The sequence below is a fragment of the Pteropus vampyrus genome, unplaced genomic scaffold (assembly GCF_000151845.1).
Source record: "Pteropus vampyrus isolate Shadow unplaced genomic scaffold, Pvam_2.0 Scaffold471, whole genome shotgun sequence".
Taxonomy (NCBI): Eukaryota; Metazoa; Chordata; class Mammalia; order Chiroptera; family Pteropodidae; genus Pteropus; species Pteropus vampyrus.
The window spans coordinates 514025-528200 of record NW_011889252.1 but is presented as its reverse complement, the minus strand read 5'-3'; the positions used below and the strand labels follow the sequence as shown (position 1 = coordinate 528200).

Sequence of the window (14176 nt, the reverse complement as noted above, 5' to 3'; positions counted from 1 at the left end):
CATTCTGTCAGCCCCTCCCTCTCCTAGCCTTGGCCAGGGTGCCTTAGTGCCCTCTCGGGTCTCAGCTCTCAGGCACAGCTCCAGCCCAAGCCTGCCCCACACCTACCTCTTCCAGGAAGCCTTCTGGGAATGACACCCTCAAGGAAATTCCTAAGATGCTTCAAAGTCTAGAGCTCCATACAGCCACTCCTTTCCCACCATGGGCTGTAGGTCTGTCCCTGGGTGTTTGGCCCCTTTGTGGCCCAGGACCTCTTAAAGGCACAGGAGCAGATAATCCCCTAACTGCAGATGACCTACACTGGGGCTGGAAGTCTGACAGACTGGGAGGGAGCACCTGTACTGGGAGGAGCCCTGCCCAAGGTCTCACAAGCAGAAAGGGGTTTGCACCCAAGGGTTTGGCTTCGACCCCTGAACACAACCTCTAATCCTGTGCCGTCTAAATTGCAGCCACTAGCCACAGGTGGCTATTTAAATTTAAAATCACTAAAATGTATTAATTATTTTACAATTTAAATTATTAGAAATGAAATTTATTATTAAAGTTTAAATAAATTAAAAATTCAGTTTCTCAACAGCACTAGCCACACTCCAAGTGCTCAGTAGTCATATGTGGTATTGGACAGTGCAGACACAGAACATTCCTGTCATTGCAGAAAGTTCTACTGGACAGTGCTGCTCTAAGCCCAGCAGGACTCAGTGCCGAAGCCAGGGCTCTTCCCACTACAACTGGAGACTTCCGCAGCTTTCTTTTGAAGTTGGAGTCTCACTTCTTAGGATCTCCAGGTAGACTTCCTTAGGGCTCAGACTCCTTTCTTAGGGATTCTAAGTTTTATGGCAAGGTTGGGTTCCAGCTTCCCCAGGAGCCAGGGAGGGTGGATAAACTAGCTGGACCAACCACTCCCTACCAGCCCAGCCTGTCCTGCCTGCTGCCCACTGGGAGAGGAGGGGCAGGCTGCAGAAGAGCAGAGGATAGTATAGGACAAGGCAGTTTGTCATCTGGCCTTTGGGGCTGTGCTTCTTTCCCTCCAGTATCAGCTGCTCAATACCCATCCCCCCTCACCTACCATCCTCATCCTCATCAAATCCCAAGGACAGATGGGGGCCAGCAGGGAGAAACGTGACCACACTGAAAGCACTCTCAAGTGGCAACAGAGTCCGGGGGTCACAGCTGTGTCCCCGGAGGCCTGTCCAGTCCCTCATGTCCGGCCTTGTGTCAGTCAGGCCTGGGCTAAAGCTAATCTCTGAGGGGAGGGGGGCCACTTAGGAGTCTTAGGGGGAGATTTAGGAATCTGTAGGTGCTGGATTATTCCAGCTGACACAGCTGCAGTTAAAAATGCAGTCACTCACATGGTCACTCATCCATCCATCCATTCAGTACACAGTGAATAACTCCCCACCATGTCAATATGTAATAAGAGAATGTAAAGATGGACAGGTGGGCTCCCTAACCAGCTTGACCAGGTAGAGACATGGCTTGTTCTGGGTTTAATCTTCATTCCAGGCTAGATGAAGATCCTTTGTCTCTGCCCAGTGGTCTGAGCAGGCTGGACACCCCCCAAACCCCTCCCCTCAAACAGGAGCTTGCCCTTGCGTGCACACACTCACACTCTCCCAGCTGCTGCCGTGACTCCCACCCATGGCCTCTTGGCCAATCACAGCTCTGAAGGGTAAGTCCCACTGCCCAGCGGCCCCCAGGGAGTGTATTAGCACTTTTGAACAGCTCGACCTGCAGTGACAAAGCCTGAGGCCTTGGGAGGAGACGCAGCAGGAAGGATAGGGGCGGGGTGGGTGGGGAGACTATCTTCTCTCCCCTCCCAGGGGAAAGCTCAAGACTAGATTAAGCATTCTGGGGCACAGAGGAATTTTGGGGCCCCAGCTCCAGCAGTGAATAAGCGATCCATAAAATCCCAATTTACACACTCACTGATCAAACGGCCTATCTACCACCCCAGGAGGTTGGGATTGGCTGCTGGGCTTCCCCGACTCTTGCAGAAGGTCCTGGGATGCTGGGAGCTGGACCCAGGACACAGGTTCCTAATGTTTTATCTGCAGACTCAGTCCAACCCCCAATCCCCATGAGGGGCACCCAACCCCGGGGGCTTGGGGATCTGCTTGTACCCACAGTGATCTAGCTGCCTGCGGTAGGGGGGGTGGTGGTGGCTTGCCTGGCAGCCATCTTTGTCTGCCTTCTGAATAACAGCTCTTTTCTTTCCTGTGCTGCCTCAGGGCTGCCAGGACTGACTTCTGCCTCATCCTCACTGCTAATCACTTTTCCAGCACTGAAGCCCTACTCTCCCCCCACCCCTTTCTTTCCAACAGCCCCTCCAGGTTTTCTCTTGAACCTCCTCCTGGTGCTGTCACTGGGGATGCTCTGAGCCCTTTCCTTCACTACCCCATCTCACCTGCCCCCCCAGGCAGGGTGAAATCGAGAAAGGCAGGGATACCTGTCCCCAACCAATCTCCCTGGAGACACCAGATAGGGAGATCTAGCATAGTTATTATCACCCTTTCCCCTTCTCCAAAAGAAAACAGTTTGTCTTCACCTGACTAAATTTCGTTCGTTTCACTTAGTTAGGCTGCCAGAAATTTCAGGAACAGAAAACCATTCTGGTTAACAAGCAATTGTACCTCTGAGAGGTTCCAGGCTATCAGCCACTGGCCCCTTAATGAAGGTCAGCAAGGCTGATTTGCCTCTCCCTAATGCCTGCTTGAGAAGGAGCCGTAATGAGCAAGTACAGTTTTCATCAAGGCCAAGTAAAGCAGGTCTTTGGAGCTGGGAATTGCCTACTGTGCCATACCCTCTTCTACGTAAGCTGCAGTGGAGCAGGGTGTTGATGGACTTCAACTCCTGGACCTTGTGTCAGCCCAACAAAGCATGGGCATAGGGTGACCCATCTAAAGGGAGGGAGGGGTCACCCTATGTCCATGCTTTCCAGAGAGCTTGGAAGATTGGGCTCTTATCTCCTAGAAGCCATTGCATACTGGGCTGGGGGTTCTTTTTCTCCATGTTTTTCAGTCCCAACAACAGGCTGCTAGGGGAGGATTATATTTCAAGCCCATTCTACAGCAGACACACACCTTCCCTTCTCCCTTTCCTCACATTCACTGGCTGTTCCCAGGGACCTACAAATGCAGCCTGGACTCATTAGCAACTTGAGTTAGGAAGGTATCTGAAGGCCAGCCTGAAAGATTAACCCAGAGCTGGGGGTCTCTGAGCCCACCCTAGCAAGCCCAGGGGGTCCATGTGGAGGTCACAGTCCCACCTCTCTGTTGTGGTTCAGATGGTGCAAGGAGTGAGTCAGCTTCGGAAATGTGGGACAAGTATCTCAATTTGTTTCCTCTAGAGAGAAGCAGGGAATGTAGCATCTCCCTTACAGGCTGGCTTGAGAGCGCTAAAAGAAGGGTGGTACTTTCAAGACTGGCTGGAGAGGGGTTAGGGGCTGGGGCAAAGCACTAGGCAATCTCTGACTTGGCTCCCAAGAGGCTAGCTAGGTGCTTCAGCCTGGGGAAGGGGAGCATGGGAGGGGGGTATGCTTTCTGGTGCCAAAAGGATCCAATGGGCTTGAGGGACTCAAGAAGAGAAGTGCAATTTCCAAGCTGCCTGCAGGCCCCAGAGTGGAGAGCATGGCCTTGCGGGAGCGAGGTCCCTGTTGCCATTGACTGACTGTGACTATCAAGTGGGTGTGCAGAGGCTGGGGCTGGGGGTTGGGCAGGGGCGGGGGGGGGGGGGGCGGACGACTGAGCTCATCATCACTGAAAATGCAGCCTTAATCCCAAACCACAGCTTCCCAGGACATTCTGGCTTGACCCTTGACACCTGTGACCTGTGTCCTAGGATATCTCTCACCAGCACCTTCTCTACCAACAGAGGGAGGAGCTCCAGGGCCCTGACATGCTCCCCCAAACTTCTGCCTCTTAGAAACTGCTCAGGCAAGGTCACATGCCTCTTCAAATCCCTCTTGAAAGTCTACCACACCAGACCCAACTTCATCCTGAGCCACACTTTTCATGGTCCCTGAGAATCTTAGGGGGAGATTTAGGAATCTGGGTGAAACTCTTTAGGACTCCCCGGAGGCCCACCAAGACCTCAGACTCAACATGCCCAAGGAAAACATCTCTGTCTTCTTTCTCCAGAGTTCACTCATTCACTCAGGCTGGAAACCCTAGAGGCCTTGTGTCTCCACTTCTTGTAGCCTTCACCCATCCAGCTGGTCACTGAGTCCCCTTGACGCCCTCTCTAAAAGGACACACATAGCTCTCACGTCTCCCACCACAGCTAGCGCAGCATCTAAACTCATGTCTCTGCCCTCCTAATCCTCTGAATAACTGCCTGAGTGGTCCTTCTATTTCAAACAGACTCAACCCCCACTGAGCATAGAGTGGACATCAAACCCCTCAGCCTGGCACCAGATGTAGGTCAGTTTGTCTTTCCTTCCAGCCTTAGACCCTGCCATTCTGGCCCCTTCAACCCCTTCAGCCACAGCAGTCTATTCTCTGGACCATACATGTTCACGCTTCCGGGTCTTTGCCTCTGTGGTCCATCTACTTAGAACTCTGCCTCTCCAGTTCTGTAGCTGGGGTGCTCCCAGACTGTTAGGTCACTGACTCTCCTGTTGCTGGCTCCTTCTTGGGTGCCCCAACAAGTCCTCTGCACCTCTGTCCTGCCACCTAAAGGCCTTATTTAGAGTTGATGTCACCTGTTAAACTGACTCCATTCCCTCCTCTGCTCAGACACCCCGCCCCTGGGCTTTTGCACAGCAGCACTCTAGCCCAGCGGCCCCTTCCTGCTCCCTCTCCACCCTATCCTTTTCCATCCCAAAGTGCTCTCCCTCAGAAAACTCCCTGATGCAAAAGTGACAAGAAGAGCAGGGGCTTTGGAGTACTACATTCTTACCATAGGAATTACTTATTGTAAGTAATTAAGTAATTTCTCTTTTTAAAGTTTACTTTTTCATTGAAGCACAAAGCTTTGCAGTTGAACTCTGTGCTTCATCCCAGCTAGAGCCAACCGCTCCCTGGGGCATTCAGCTTCTCAGCGCATATGGAGACAGTAACAGCTATGCACAAGGCTCTCAGGGCCTCAGTGAGCAGATTCCTGTCAAGCAGACACCTGGAGGAGGAGGCTGTGGTTACTGTCCAGCTCAGGCACCACTGCTATTTGGGGCTGTTTCTGACCCTCCCAGTGTGTCTCTTCCTTCCTCAGGACCTGGGCCTGTATGGGTGTGGGATGGAGGGTGAGCTCAGAGCTCTTGACCGGTTTTCAGTCATAGGCCCCTTTTGTAATCTGTTAAACATGTGGCCCGTTCTCAAAAATACCTTTTCAATGCATAAGATAAAAATACACAAAAAAATTTTATAGCTATGTATGGTGACAGATGTTAAGTAGACTTACTGTGGTGATCATTTTGCAATCTGTACAAATATTGAATCATTGTATTGTATACCTGAAACTAATAGAATGTTGTATGTCAATTATACCTCAATAAAAAAAAAAAAAATGCCTGGGACTACTTTGTCAATTCTACCTCAGTAAAGCTAGGGGAAAAGTACATGGGGCGACAAGGAGAATTACACCATTGGAATACAGTTCTATCTATGAACTTGTCAGGGGTCATGGACCACAGGTCTCAGCCCAAGAAACTAGAGCCTCCCCACCCCCCGCACCTTCCCCAGCCAGGTTTAGTATCCAAGGTTGACTTGAGTGCATTTAGGTGGCATGTGACGTCCAAAAAAACTTAAGCTTTAAACTCTGGGTGATCCTATATATTCCCTAGCCCCAGTATGTCTCCCTCCTAGTGCCTAGGGGTGGCTGAGAGACATGACCTCGCAGGGTGGGGCCTAAGCAGAGGTAAGGAAGCAGGCCCAGGCAGCCCACCCAGGCTTCCTCAGTGGCGCCTCTGCCCCCTCCTCCAACCTTCCCAGCCCCGGGGTGCTGAGCTCAGTAACTCCAGCTATGCAGCCTGGCCGGTCTACCTGGGTATGAGTGCATAGGTGGGTAGGGTTATCTTCAACAGGGTGGCCCCCATAACTTCAGGGCCACAGGAACAGAGAAAGAAAGAGAACTTGTGGGGAGGGTGCTAGGCAAAACTGGAGAACCACAGCAACTCCTGTCTGCTCTTGGATGGATTCTAACACGTATGCCAAGCACTGCTTGTTAAGTGCTTGATACACATTAGTTCATGTAATCCTCATAATAACTAACCCTGGGAAGCAGATGTGACTGTCATTCCCACTTACAGAGGAAGAAACTGAGGCACAGCTAACTTGTCTAAGTCACCAAGCTAAGATATGATCTCACCCACCCGGGCAGTCTGGCTCCAGATGCTTTTCTGCCTGTCACCTAAAAAGTGGCCGGCCATTCCATTTATCAGCTAAGAAAACAGAGGTATCGGTTGATTCTCACCATCCTAACCAACCTCCTCTGCCTCCTCTTAGCCCTCGACCACCCTCCCATACTCAGCCACAAACCACAGAGCTTAGCACATTTCAAAGTGCTTCATGGCAGGGCTGAGACCCCAGACCCTGGTGACAGTCACTGCCATGCCCCAAGGAGAGTGATGAGAAAGGCAGAGCAGCAAGCTGCCTACCTAGAGGAATGGGGAGTGTTCACTGAGAAGAGAAATTCTCCTGAGGACCGAATATCTCCAAATACTTGAATGACTGTTGGGTGGCAGACAGTGCTGCTCTGCTCAGCCTTTCTACTCCTTCCTGCTGCTCCTCCCCCTCCTCAAATGAGGGGAATCCTCCAGGAAAGATATTTGGCTAAATGTTAGCTAAGAACATAAGGATTGTGTCCAGAAGTGATACGCTCCCTATCAGTCAAGGCATTCAGCATGAAAGGCTGTCTCAACTGGGAGAGGCACTCCTGGGCAGGATAAAGGGCTCTTCCTCTCTTCTCTGCAGTTTTCTGGGCCATCCCCGCTTGCATGTCTAATAGGCACTGCAAATCCAACAAATATCACAATTAACTCTTGACCACCCACCCTAGTCCTCCAACTACATTCCCCACCCCAATGATGCAGCTCTGTCTTTCTCAACAAGGGGCTCACTCTAAAACTCCAGCCTGAAGAGGGCTGCAGTATGGATGATGGTGACATAGGAATGGCCATACCAAAGAGGACACTGTCTAGAAAAGAAGCCCTTTCCTTGAGAAGTGAGGGTCTAGCCACTAATGAATGCTGTCTCTCTGAGGAGCTGAGTGGAAGGGGCGATTGTTCCTGGTGGCAAGAGTTCTCAGGAAAACCACAGGGGTGGGGGATGTTTCGTTTTTTCCAGTATAATCTGAATCCCACCAGTTTTCTTTCCCCATTGGCCTGGAAAAAAGAACAAACACCCCGGACTCTTGAGCATGCAAAGGCCAAATAGGCCAGTAGCAGCAGTTGGCCTCTCCCAATTTCCCACTAATCCCCAATGAATTAGAGCAGGGTCCCCAACTCTTAGACCGTGGATGGGTACCGGTCTGTGGCCTGTTAGGAACAGGGCCACACAGCAGGAGGTGAGCGCAGGTAAGTGAAACTTCATCTGTATTTGCAGCCGCTCCCCAGCACTAGCATCGCTGCCTCAGCTCCACCTCAGATCATCGGGCATTAGATTCTCATAGGAGCACTGGTCCCTGGTGCCAAAAAGGTTGGGGACCACTGAATTAGGGCCTCTGCCACCTAGGAACAGCCTCTCCCTGGGAACTCAGTCTCCTCAGGATTCCACCGAAGATTCTTCAGCAAGGACCTGCTGTCAAATACTGGCCTTTTCCCTGAATCTCTCCTCTCCAACTGATCCTGTGCACATTCCACAGCTCTGAGCATGTCATTCTCCAGCTCACACGCCTTTAGTGGCTCCTTTCTACACAGGGAATACAAGAAGAGCAGTCCTGAGAGCATAGCCTGTCTCTTTGCCTCTTTACTGGTCCCCAGCTGTTTTGCAAGCTCCTTAAAGGTGGGACCACATCCGAAAATAATGGTTGTTGGATCAATGGCTGCCTAAATGAAATACTCAGGGCCTGGCACAGGGCCCGACCAAGTGTATGGTGAGTGTAGTCATGCTTTACATTAGGTTCCTGTGGCAAAGCAAACAATTCCAGGGCTAGGTTTGTGCTCTGAGCCTCCCTAGCAACATGGGAAGCTGAGGGTTGTTATGGGAGATCTGAGGTGTGAAGGCCCTGCTCAGGGCCTGGTATACAAGTGCCCAGTGGGTGTGTGGGGAGTCTCAGGGGCCCACGACCCTGCAGAGTACTGGTATGCAGCAGGTGCTCAACACAGATTAATTAGAGCAAAATGCAGCCTCTTCGTCACATCTTCTCATCCATCCCTGATTAACCCCAGCAATCAGGTGATCCAATTCTGTTCGAGCAGTAAGGGCAGGGAGAGGGAGGTATGCTTCCACCTCTCAGGTCCCTGAGGTAGCCAAGCTGGCTGTCCTCTCCCTACCCACTGAATTCCCCTCTCCACCCAGACTACTTTGGAGAGAGCTTTCAGAGATGGTCCGGGCAGCCCTGCCATGGGCCAGAACGTTCACACACGTGTCCTATCCCCCCTTACTCTTACATTAGGAGGTTCTCTGGAGTCCCTGGGTTCCGAGAAACTGAGCAAGTGACCAAAGGTAGGTGTATACTTCAGAGACAAAGGGGCACACTATTTGAAACCAGAGCTCTTTGACCTATGAACTCACTCACCAGTGTTTTTATCTCCATGGCAGATGAAAACCCAGAGTAAAGGACTTGTCCAGGGTGATTACACCCAGTTAGTGGTCATTGCAGCCCAGGGCTTGGATCCTAGGGTGAGCGCCATAATTGGACATCATAAAATGGGGTCTGGGCCACAGCCCTATGGAGGCTGGCCACTGCCCAGTGCTCCCATTCATTAGAACTACCTGCCTGACCTCCAGTCACCAAAGTGAACTAGGGCAAGGTATCTGGGTGGTTCCCATTGTAGTCCTCTCTCCTTGGCTGAGCCAGGCTGGGAAATATCAGCATCAACAATGAGAGCCCTGAGCACTGTCACTTGCATTTCTGACTAGGTCTTCACAGGCCCACAGCCATTCAAGACTAGAACTCAGGTCTCCCAGCTTCTGGCTCCTGCCTCATTTAATCCTCATGAAAATGTATGTGAGATAGAAACTGTTCTTGGTACCATTTCACAGATGAGATATAGAGTATTTAATAAATGCTGCACAAGTTTTAGCTATGATTTATCAAGACACTTATGAAATGCTTGAAGAGCTAGATTTTCCTGCCACTCATCTTGGTTTCTGGGGACAAGTGGATCCTAAAACATCCTCTCTCAAGGCGACACACTTAGAAATGAAATGATGACCCCATACCCTGGCCTAGGCAATGGGAAACTTTCCTATGCAAAGGCTGGCTTGTCACCTTGATCCACTATCCTTGGTCCTTTAGCTCATCCCATCCACCTGCCATGGATACACCACCACATGTGGAGGTAGGACTACTGGGCTATAGGCCTGACTGTCCTCAGTACTTCAGAGGGTGCTGGACCAGGGTGAGGGCTTCTTGTAGGGTTCCCATGAGCTCCAGGGGACCTAAGAACCCTCTAAAGCAGAATTCAAAGTCTGGTGTCAATTGATGAAAGTTCATTTTTCTGGGGACTGCTTTCATCGGTCCCTCTGAGGGGTCTGTAAATCGAAAAAAGTTATGGACCCCCAGACTGGGTAATCTTGAAGGTCTCTTCCATCCCTAGTATTTTTATGTACATTTCTACATAAACTCCACTTCCTGTCCTTCAAAGCCAACTCAGCTGTCACTCCAGGCAACTCAGATGTTTTGCTTCTTCGACTGTAGCACAAGGCTTGGGATTCAGTGCTACACAGTCTTGCAGGATCACAGTCACTGATCTTTCTTACTAGCCTGCCAGCTCCCAGAAGGAAGCAGGGCCAGTCCAGGGCTGAGAGGGCAGAAGGCACCAGTATATCCTGTGGTCGGCCTAGTGGGGCTCACTCCTGCCCGCCGCCTCTGTCCACTGGAAGGAAGGGGCTATTACAGACCACAGGTGCACTTGGGCTTCTGGGCCTCCGGTCCACCTCTCCCTGCCACAGCCCTGGAACCTCACTGAGCTGTGCTCCTGCAGGGAACCTGGTTTTCATTAAACTGGGTAAAGGAGTCATTAACTGCCAACCAAGTCAAAAAGAAGCAAAGTTCCGCTGGAAGGCACAGGGAGGGTAAGTAAGGGAGAACAGCCTGTCCCCTGCCCTCCCAGGCTGACCAATGGTAGTGGGAGGGAGAGGTGGGGAGGCTGGGCTCCTAAGGGTCCAGCAACTCCAGCAGTAGGAGCTGGGGGTGGAGAGTGGGAGCAGTCTTGGCCCAGATAATAAGCAATTGTTAATCTGATCCATATGGATCCTGACTGGCCTCTCTGTTTAACAGGATGATAATGGCAGGGAAAGAATGCTGGTCTGTGGGGAAAGGAAGGAGCAAAGTCCTCCCAGGACTTGGGGGAGGGGGAGGGTCAGCAATGAGGAGGAGGAGGAGACCCACCCAGCAGTCTCCACCCACCCAGGAGTGCAGAGCTATTTGCCTGAAAGTGTCCAGATCCCACACTTTGCAGGCTGACCTTATAAAACGTGTTTAATTCAACCATCAAAGATTTATGGGGCACCCACAAGGTGCCAAACCCTGTGCCAGGTCCATGGGGGTGGGGTGCAGGGAAGTATATGCTCTACCTCTAACCTCCAGGAGGCAAAGCCTTGTGTGGACTCAGCCACAAAGACTGAAGGGAGGCACAGGTGCAGGGCCAGTAGAACACAGAGGGACAAGCAAGTGATCAGAGCTGGGGCTCTGGGAGGCTGCACAGAGGAAGTGTGGCATCCTAGTTGGACCTTGAAGAATGAGGAGGTTGTGGAAAGACGGGGACAATAGGGAAGGCATTTGGCTGAGGGAACAGCAAGAGCAAAGTCAGAGAGGCGTGAAATTGCGTGGAGAGTCTGAGATCTCAGCAATAAAGCTGCAGCCCAGGCAGGGGAGGGGTGGGGAGGGGATTCTTGCTCCATAAAAAGCTGTGGCCATGGAGGACCAGGAGGAAGGCAAGTAAAGGATCTAGGATAGACACACTAGGGCTGGCCCCTGTACCCTGCCCCCCTCCAGCCTGTATACTGGCATTGTCCACTCCCAGGATCCTCATCCCGGCCCACCCTTATTACCACTGCCAGAAAATCCCGCAGGGCCTCAGAGGCCATCCCTGTGTCTCTCAGTCCCCTATTCTTCTGGGAAGATGAAGGTCCCCTGAGAAATGGGGGTTATTTGGGCCTCCCCAGGAGCAACTCCACTGCCTCAGGTAGCTAAAATTCCCTTTGGCCCACGTGGGTTTTCTCCCAGAAGATATTACAGCGAGGGCACGAGGGTCGCTCTTTACAAAGGTGACTGCTGAGGACACCAAAGGAATCAACTGGAAATAAATGAAATGGCGTTAAATATGAGAAAGAGGGATTTACGAGGCCTGACACCCGGTCCAGCATCGCTGGCCGGAAGGCCCCGCCCCTTTCTCGCCCGCCCCAGGAAGCCCGGACCCGCCCCCTGCCCCACAGCCCCAGTGGCTGCCTGGTACCCGTGCGGCCGCTAGGTCCCCGCAGAGACGCGGCACGGAGCCTCCAAAAGCGTCCGTCCTCGGGCTAAGGCACAGCGAAGGGTGGCATTTGTTCCCAGAGAGAAGCTCCGGGATGGGGGCTCTGAGGAACCCCAGCCCAGGAGGATGCACAGGGGTTTCAGGTTGGACTTGGGAAGGTCGGGCTTTCTGTGCACGGTCAGAGTTCTTTGAACTACGGCACCATCCAGCCCACTCCAAAGACTCCAGAGGGAAGGCTCTGGGCCCCAAGAACCGGGAAGTTTTCCCCTCCCCCCACAGAAGCCCAGAGTGGGGTTGGAATCGGGTTCCGGTTCCTCGCTGCCTGGCCAGGGGCTGGAGCCGGCTCAGCCGCGGCAGCCGTGCGGACGACAACACAAACATTCTTCCGTCCTCTATTCTCCTCCAAATTAGGTATCCATGGAGACTGGGCCAGGCAGCCTGACAGCCCCACGGCCTAATCCTGATTTAGTGACCGTCCTTTTAACAGCCCACCCACCCGTCCACCCACCCCTGCACTCCCCGCTGCCGCTGGGCGCAGGCTCCAGGCCGCTCACACTCGCCCCTGCGTAGACTCCTTTCCAGTTCTCCACCTAGAGGGGCACGGGGAATGGAGGGGCCAGGCAAAAAAGCCTACATTTGCTGAGCACCTACTGTGTGCCCAGCCCTCTGCGGAAGGCCCTCTACAGAGCGGGCTCGTAGCAAGGAGAACTGTGGAGACCAAGAGCGGGCTTGTGGAGTGGGGAAGTTTAACGGGCTCCGTCTAGAGAGCTGGAGCTCAGAGGGGCTTTCTTGTAGTCTGTAGCCCATGGGTGAAGGTAAGTGCAGCTTTCCGAAACACCCTGACTCTGAGATGGGGGCTATGCTCTCCAAAGCCAGAAGAGAAGAAAGGAAGCCTTGGGCTTTAGGGACGCAGGGCTCGAAGTGGCCTCAGTCTCCTGTCACTGCCCCGTCACGATGCTGGGGAATCTCCGGGCCGGGAACCCAGCCCCCACCCCCCTCCCACACACACAGGGGCCGCTGGACAAAGACCTGACGGAGTGGGAGGGGCCTGCGGGCCGGCCCTCCGGCTCCGGACACAAGATACTTCTGCGACCCGAACCCGCAAAGGCTGGCTCCCCACCCCCCCAATCCCGCAGGCTCCCCCCAGAGCCCGCTGTTCGCTATTGCTGCAGCCTCCGCACCAAAGGGGGCGGCGAACAAGGTGCCCATCCGCGGCGGAGAGGAGATCCCCTTTTCTGCCCGCCCCCTCCCCGCTGGAAGTGACCCTCCGCTCCCACGCACCCGCCCGGGTCTCTCGCTGGCCTTGCCCTTCGACCCCCGCCTAGCTGATCCCCGCAACCCGCAGCCCCCGCCTTCTTCGGCCCTTGCAATGCCCCGCGCCTGCGGACAAAGCTCCCGACACCCCGACTGAACGGTCACCACCCCTGACCCCGGCCCGGTCGCGCGCTCTCTTGCCTGACCCTGCCCGGGCCCGCGGTCCCGTACCTCGGCATCCCGGCCGGGTCCTAGGTGAGTGTGCGCGGCCTAGGGGGGCGTCCGGCCCCGGGACCGGGACGCGGGCCAGGGGCGACAGGCCGGGGCTGGGGTGCAGCGGCGCTCACCATCCTGGAGCCGCTACTGCTGCGGCTGCTGCGGCCGCCGCGGCCGGGAGCGGGACTGGGCAGTGGGGGTGGCTGGACAAGGGGCCGCCCCGGCTCCCCCCGCAAGCAGGACCCCCCACAAAGACTGAAGGGAGGCACAGGTGCAGGGCCCCCCTCCCCTTCCCCTGCTCCTCCCCTCCTCTAGTGCCCCTCCCTTCCCCCAACTCCCGCCCCTTCTTGGGCCCTCTCCACCCCCAGCTCCGTCCCCGCCCTCCCCCACCCGCCCCCGCCCCGCCCCCACCTCCCCTGGGCTCGCTGGCCCCTCCTCTCAACTCTCTTGGCCTGGTCCCGCCCCTCACCTTCCCCGAGCTCTAAAATAAATTAGCCTCAGAGGGGGGAGAAAAAGAGCAAATGACCCTTGGTGTGGAGAGTGTCCTTGCGCCACTCTCAGGCCCGCCCCCTCTGCCAGGCCGTCGGGGCGGGAAGTCGGGGTGGGTGCAGAGGCCCGGCCTACGCTTAGGGTGGGGGAGCGGTCCGCCGAGGGAGAAGGCCGGATTGGGGGGGGCGGGGGGGGCTTGCCGAGCGTGTCTGCTGGGTGTGAGCAGCTTCCTGGGTCGAAGGGCAATAGGGAAGGCAGCCGGCCTGACCCGCCCCGTCCGCTAGTGTCCCAGACCCCCTCCCTATTCCAGGGCTGCCTCTGCCCCAGGGCCAAAGCCTTGTTCACTCACGCTTTCATCCCCCCCAATCCCTTACCACCTACCCCCAGGTGAACTGAGCACCCACTGCACCAAACTCGGCTGTGCCAGCCCAGGATGCAGACGGCCGCACACACACACACACTCACTGCCCGGCAAGTCCACCGCTCTACACAGTGCCACTCTGAGTGCGCCACTCTGAGTGCGAGTGGGTGCGGAGGCGGAGGGCGAGCCCTGTAAATGCGCAGCAGAAGGTAGGGTGTGACTTATAAACTGCTAAACTGCGGGCTTTACTGGAGGGCTTCCCCAAGAAGGCCTTGTTTCCACTGGG

General features: G+C 54.5%; 1 protein-coding gene across 1 annotated transcript in view; it reads right to left on the bottom strand.

Annotated features, from left to right (window-relative positions):
- Positions 1-13216, bottom strand: part of FIGNL2 (fidgetin like 2) — a 29000-nt gene extending 15784 nt beyond the window's left edge. The window contains exon 1 of the mRNA XM_011382355.2: positions 13056-13216. The gene's annotated coding sequence lies outside the window, so the exon portion shown is untranslated. The remainder of the gene's footprint in view (positions 1-13055) is intronic.
- Between the last annotated feature and the right edge of the window lie 960 nt (positions 13217-14176).